The sequence below is a fragment of the Hipposideros armiger genome, unplaced genomic scaffold (assembly GCF_001890085.2).
Source record: "Hipposideros armiger isolate ML-2016 unplaced genomic scaffold, ASM189008v1 scaffold_56, whole genome shotgun sequence".
Classification (NCBI taxonomy): Eukaryota; Metazoa; Chordata; class Mammalia; order Chiroptera; family Hipposideridae; genus Hipposideros; species Hipposideros armiger.
Window position 1 is genome coordinate 4,417,064 of NW_017731406.1, and position 7,152 is coordinate 4,424,215.

The following is a 7,152-nucleotide window of genomic DNA, read 5'->3' on the forward strand; positions in this document are numbered from 1 at the left end:
CGACAATTACCAGGAAGCAAAACCTCAACAGGTTAAGAAAATTTTCTGGAAAATAGGAGTTTTGCAGCTTATTTTATGCGTTAGAATCAAAGGAGGAGATGTAAGGAAATCCATTGGTGGTAGATTAAGGGAGCAGGAGAAAGCAAAGCAGGGAAATCTTTGGAATTGGATAAAAAGTAAAATGGAGAGACATACACTTCTTTTATATTGGTGGGTACAGGATAGTTAACTAACATTTACAGCACTTAGTGATGATATTCCGGGAATAAGGCAACAGTGAAAGGTTCTTTAGTCCTGCTCTGGTGCCTGTGGTTTATGCCCTGAGAGGTCCAGAAAAAAGGATTACCCTGATGTTCCAGGGGCCTGTTATCTTAGATGCAAAAAGACAACAGACAGGCTCCCTTAAGGTGAAGATTGACCTTTGTCAAGGAAGCTACAGGCCAAGGAAGTGACTAACGGCCGTGACCTGCTTTTAGTTAGGAATTTTTATGTTCAGACCATCCTATATGGTGAAATTCAGCCTCTCCTGAGCTTTAGTCAGGTTTAGTATGTGGCCCCTTTTTTGTCCACAGCCTTCAGTCAAATTCAGACCTGCATTCCTGTAGCTACCAAAAGATTTTGAAAAAAATTAAGACAATTCTCTAAATCCATAAGAAATAAGCATTTCAAAAAGGGATGAAACTCTGTAAAGTACCAGAATGTCAGAGAAAAGGTGTAGTCAAACTAATGGTGTTGGTAGTCTGAGAATAAAATTATATCAGATCAGCATCAATTATTCAGAGAACCTTCTCCATAACAGAGTATTCAGGGGTACTAGACTACCTTTGCCTGACGCTTTCTGAGCCATGGAACCAAAGATCTATGTCTCCTTACCTGATCTTATTCTCAAAGTATCCTGGACACTTCCTTCTAATCATCAACAACTTCTGAATTAATTCAGCTGTCTAGATCAGTGCCCTTTCTGTCTAACCAGTTTAAGCTTTAAGATAGTGAGGCTCTCCATCTGATCTGCCCTTGAATTATTCTTTGCTGGTTTCCAGACTCCTGCCTTCAACCACTCCTATCCTGAGGTCCCTGAACTGAGAGACCAGTGTCTAGGTTGTTTGCACACCATTGTGGCCCATCATTTCAACAGCAAACCACCATACTCTCTCTCATAACTCAATCATAAGAAAAAACAAAAACAACAGTATCAAGAAAAAAAAATCATTGGTGCTAATACATTGGATAATTTGTACCTAAAAGAAACTTTTCTTGTGCCAAACTTCTGAACCAACATTTTCCATGTTATTGATGCCTGAAGGAGATTCTGATAACATTCTGCACACTTTTATTACTTTTGGGATTAGAATAATGATAAGGGTACCTGACTGACTGGACATTATCATCCTGTTGAAAAGACTAAATTAAACATTGAAGTACAGTGGTAGGAAAACAGAGGCTTTATTTCTGCAACACTAGAGGAGCCGCTTTCAGGTATATAAATATCTTGGCATTCAGCAATGCCTTGACCCAAACATGAAATGCACTGAGAGAGTGCTATAATTTAGGCCACACAGGTATAGCCTAATAGTGCCTTCTTAACAAGATATAATTCATATATCATAAAATATGACTGTAAATTGTAGAATTCAGTAGTTTTTGTATATTAATAAGGTTGTGCAGCCATCACCTCTAATTATAAAATATTTTCTTCATTCAAAAAAACAAAAAAAGAAACATCTTTACCATTAGCAGTGACTCCCCTCCCTATCCTCCACACCCCCAGCCCATGGAAACCATCCATCTATTTTATGTCCCTATGGCTTTGCCTTTTCTGAACTTTTCATGTAAAAGTATTTGTAAATATGCGGCGTTTTGAGTTTGGTTTCACTCACTTGAAATAATGTTTTCAAGGTTCATTCATGCCGTAGCATATATCAACCAATACGTTTTTCTACTTATGGCAGAATAATATCCCATTGTATAGATATGCCACATTTGTTTATCCCATCATCATTTGATGGACATTTAGATTGTCTCCACTTTTTGGCCATTATGAGTAATGCTTCAGTGAACATTCATGCACAAGATTTGTCTGAACATATGTTTTCAGTTCTCTTGGGCATATACCTGGGAGGAGGATTGCTGGGTCGTGTGATATATCTATGTTTAACTTCCAGAGGAACTGCTGAACAGTGTGCCATAGTGGCTGTAGCATTTTACAATTACACCAGCAACAAATGAGGATTACCATTTCTTCACATTATTGTCAAAACTTAGTATTTTAATTTTTTAACTTGTACCCATCCTAGTGAGCATAAAGTATTACCTCATTGTGGTTTTGATTTACATATCCCTGATGGCTGATGATGTTGAGCATCTTTTCCTGGGCTTATATTTGCCATTTGTATAAATTATTTGGAGAAATGTCTATCAGATCCTTTGTCCATTTTATAATTTCATTATTTGTCTTTATTGTCAAGTTGTAAGAGTTCTTTGTACATTATGGAAGCTGGTCCCTTATCAGATATATATTTGCATCTTTTCCCTCATTATATGTGTTGTATTTTCAATTTTTAAATAATATATTTTGACAAATAAAAGTTTTTAACTTTGATGAGGCCTAGTTTATCATTTTTTGTTTGGTAAAGAAGATTTACCCCTATATATTTTTTCCAAAAATTTTATAGCTTTAGCTCTTATATTTAGATCAATGACCTGATTTGAGTTAATTTTTGTATATGTTGTGGAGAGAACAAAGTCATACTTTCCTATGTGAATATCCAATTATCCCAACAGTTCTTGGGAAGATTCTTTTCCCATTGAATGGTCTTAGCACACTTGTTGAAAATCAATTGACCATGAATATATGAGTTTATTTCTGGACTCTCAATTTTATTTCATTGATCTATATGGCTATCCTTATGACAGTGCCACACTGTCTTGATTACTGTAGCTTTGTGGTAAATTTTAAAATGGGAAGCATGAGTCCTCCAATTTTGCTGTCCTTTTTCAAGGTTGTTTTTAGCTATAATGGATCTCTTGCATGTCCATATGAATTTAAGGATCGATTTGTCAGTTTTTGTAAAAATAGCAATTGGAATTCTGATAGAGATTACACTGGATCTATAGATCAATTTGGAGAATATTGCCAGCTTAATATTAAGTCGTCCAATTTAAGAACACGGCATATCTGTATATTTTATGTTTTCTCCAGTTTTTTGCAGTAATGTTTTATAATTTTCAATGCACAAGTCTTGCACTTTTTTGGTTAAATTCATTCCTAAATATTTTATATTTTTGATGCTATTGTAAATGGGATTGCTTTCTTAATTTCCTTTTCTGAATTTTCACTGTTAGTATATATGAATATAATTGATTTTTCTGTGTTGATCTTATATCCTGCAACCTTGATGAACTCATTTATAGGTTCTAATTGTTTTTTTAAAATGGATTCTTTAGTTTAATTATATATATATATATATGTACATAATTGAGCCATCTGCAAACAGAAAGTTGTACTTCTTTCTTTCCAATCTGAATGTCTTCTACTTCATTTTCTATCCTAATTCACCTACTAGAACCTGAACAATGTCGAATACAGGTGGTGAAAGTAGACATCTTTGTCTTCCTCCTGATTTCAGTGGAAAAGATTTCAGTATACAACTATTTTGTATGAGAGCTATGAATTTTTTTTTAGGTGCCATTCATCAGGTTGAGGAAGTTCTCTTCCCTTCATACTTTGAGTGATTTTGTTTAATGATAAATAGATGTTATATTTTGTCTAATGCTTTTTCAGTGTTCATTCAAATGATCATGTGGGTTCCTCTGATTGTATAATATTGTTTATTACAATAATAGTTTTTGGAATATTGAATCAGCTTTACACTTCTAAGATAAATTCTACATTGTCATGGTGCATGATACTTTTATTTCTTTTTTAATGATTGTTTTATTTTTCACTAGGAGTTGACATGCAATATTATATTAAATTCAGGTATACAGCATAGTGATTAGACATTATGAGGTGATCACCCAAAAAAATCTAGTACCCATCTGACACCATACACAGTTATTACAATATTATTGACTATACTCCTTATGCTATTCTTTATATCACCATGACTATTTTGTAGCTACCAATTTGTACTTCTTAATTCCTTCCCCTTTTTCATTCACATCCCCAAACCCCTCTACCAGCTACAACCATCAAAATATTCTCTGTATCTATGAGTTACTTTCTGGGTTTTTAAAAATTTTATTTTGTTCTTTAAATTCCACGTATAGGTGAAAACTTATGGCATTTGTGTTTCTCTGTCTGACTTACTCCACTCAGGACAATACCATCTAGGTCCATCCATGTTGTTACAGATGGCAACATTTTATTTTTTTATATGGCTGAGTAGTATTCCATTGTGTATATGTACCACTTCTTTTTAATTCATTCATCTATTGGTGTACACCCAGATTGGCTCCACATCTTGGCCATTGTAAATAATGCTGCAATAAACATACGGATGCACATGTCTCTTCGAAATAGTATTCTGGGTTTCTTTGGATAAATACCCAGAAGTGGGATTACTGGGTCCTACTTTGTCTCTTCTTACAGCCTTTGTTTTAAAGTCTATTTTGTCAGGTATAAGTATTGCTACTCTAGCTTTTTAAATTTGTTTGTTTCCATTTTCATGAAATATTTTCTTCCATCCTTTTACTTTCAGTCTGTTTGTATCTTTTGATCTGAACTGAGTCTCTTATAGGCAGCATGTGTGAGGGTCTTGTGTTCTTATCTATTCAGTCACCCTATCTTTTGATTAGAGTATTTAATCCACTTATATTTAAAGTAATTATTGATGCACATGTAGTTACTGCCATCATTATTCATAATTTTGATTTTTCTTTTCATCTTAAGTCTCTCTGAGATTCCTTGTAATACTGGTTTGGTGGTGATAAACTCCTTTAGTTTTTTTTGTCTGGGAAGGTCTTTATCTGTCCTTTGATTCTAAATGATAGCTTTGCTGGGTAGAGTAATCTCAGTTTTAGGTCTTTACTTTTCATCACTTTGAATATTTCGTGCCAGGCCCTTCTGAAGTGCAACATTTCTGTTGAGAAATTAGCTGACAGTCTTATGGGAGCTTCCTTGTAGAAAACTAACTGTTTTCCTTTGATGCTTTTGTGATTCTGTCTTTGTCATTAACCTTTAGAATTTTAATTATGATATGTCTTGGTGTGGACCTATTTGGGTTCATCTTGTTTGGAACTTTCTGTGCTTCCTGGGCTTGTATGCCTATTTCTTATGCCTGGTTAGGGAAGTTTTCTTTCATTTTTTCTTCAAATAGGTTTTCAATATCTTACTGTCTCTCTTCTCCTTCTAGTACCTCTATGATACTAATGTTGGTATACTTGATGTTTTCCCAGAGGCCCCTTAAACTATCCTCATTTAATTTTTTTTCTTGCCATTCTGATTGGGTTTTTTTTCTGCCAACTTAACTTCTAAATCACTGATTTTATTATCTGCTTTATCTGATTTACTGTTGATTCCCTCTAATGTATTCCTTATTTCAATTATTGTATTCTTCATTTCTGAATGTTTCTTATATGCTTTCTATCCATTTTTATGTTTCCTATCTCTTTGTTAAAGTTTTCACTAAGTTCATCTACTCTTTCCCTAAGTTCACTGAGTAGTGTTTTTTAACTCTGTATCTGGTAGATTGCTTATCTCAATTTTGTTTAGTTCTTTTTCAGGAACTTTATTCTCTTCTTTCATTTGAGACGTGTTTACTTGTCTACCCACTTTGGCTGCCTCCCTGTATGTTTTTCTATGTTTTGGATAGGGCTGGTATGTTTCCCGGTCTTAGTAGAGTGGCTTTATATAGTAGGTGTCATGTGGGGCTCAGTGGTGTAGTCTCCTTTAACACCTGAGCCAAGTGCTCCAGGTGTGTCTCTTGTGTGGGTTGTGTGTGCCCTCCTGTTGTAGTTGAGCCTTGATTGCAGTTTACAAGGCAATAGGAGGGATTGACCCTTGGGCTGATTGGTTGTGAGGACTGGTTGTGTGTACAATAGAAAAGCTGTTTTTCAGGGGCTGAACCTATGGAGCAGAATTCACTTTAGTAGGGCTCCGGTGCCTGCTCAGTCTGCCTTTTGGGTGTATCACCCATGATGGCAGCTGGGTGGTACTCCCTTTGTCCAAAATGGCCACCTGGCATGCTGGCCTGGGGCTTCTTAGGAGGGGCTCTGCTGCAGGCCAAGTTCAGCCACAGCCTTTGCCCTGCCTTGGGCCACTTGGCATGGGACACAAAGCAATCTACTGATGGCAGCCACCCACACTATGCTTGGAGATACCTGGGAGAAGCCAAGCCACAAAGCAAGGCCGGCTGCCACTAGGGCAGGGTTCGGGGCTGCTTAGCAAGAGATATGGGGCTCACTGAGGCCAGATGCTCTTTGTTTGGGTTCTGTGAAATTTTGAGAGATTTTAGGAATTTTTGCAGCATGAGCCAAGACAGGCTGTTTGTATGGAAAAGCCACTGGAAGCAGCTTGCGTGGGTCCACATGTTGGATGGGGCAGGGTCTCAGGGAAGACCCTGAGTGGGGCAGGCTAAAGGTATTAGGTAGGTTGATAGAGACTCAGATATGGTGGCCACCTGTCTCTACACACCAGGAGTCAGGTAGACTCAACAATGACACAGTGGATTCTCCCAGCACTTCTGTCTGGGTGAAAGCTGTCCCTCCAGTCCTCATTCTGAAACCAAACAATCATTTCCTCCCTGGATAGCCCTGGCACCTTACGAGCTGCTGCCCCAGCCCTGGAGCTCAGAGCGAGTGAGTCCATTAGTGAGTAAGTCTGTGTGTGGTCCCTTTTAGAGGAACAATTGTGATTCTAGCAGCCCTGTGTCTCACTGAGCTATAATCTCTGCTGGTTTTCACAACCGGATGTTGTGGGGGCTTCTCTTCTGGGGAGTGATACCCTGGGCTGAGGAGCCTAGTATGGGGCTGGGACCCCTCTCTCCTCTGGGGGTGCCTCCACAGCCGAGACATCCCTCCTGATTTTTAACTGCTACTCATGGGTGTGGGACCAGCTTGTTCCAAGTCTCTGTCTTTCTTTTTTTTTTTCTTTTTTTTTTTTTCTTTTTTTTTAATTTATTTATTGTTAGTTTCAGGTGTACAGAACAATGC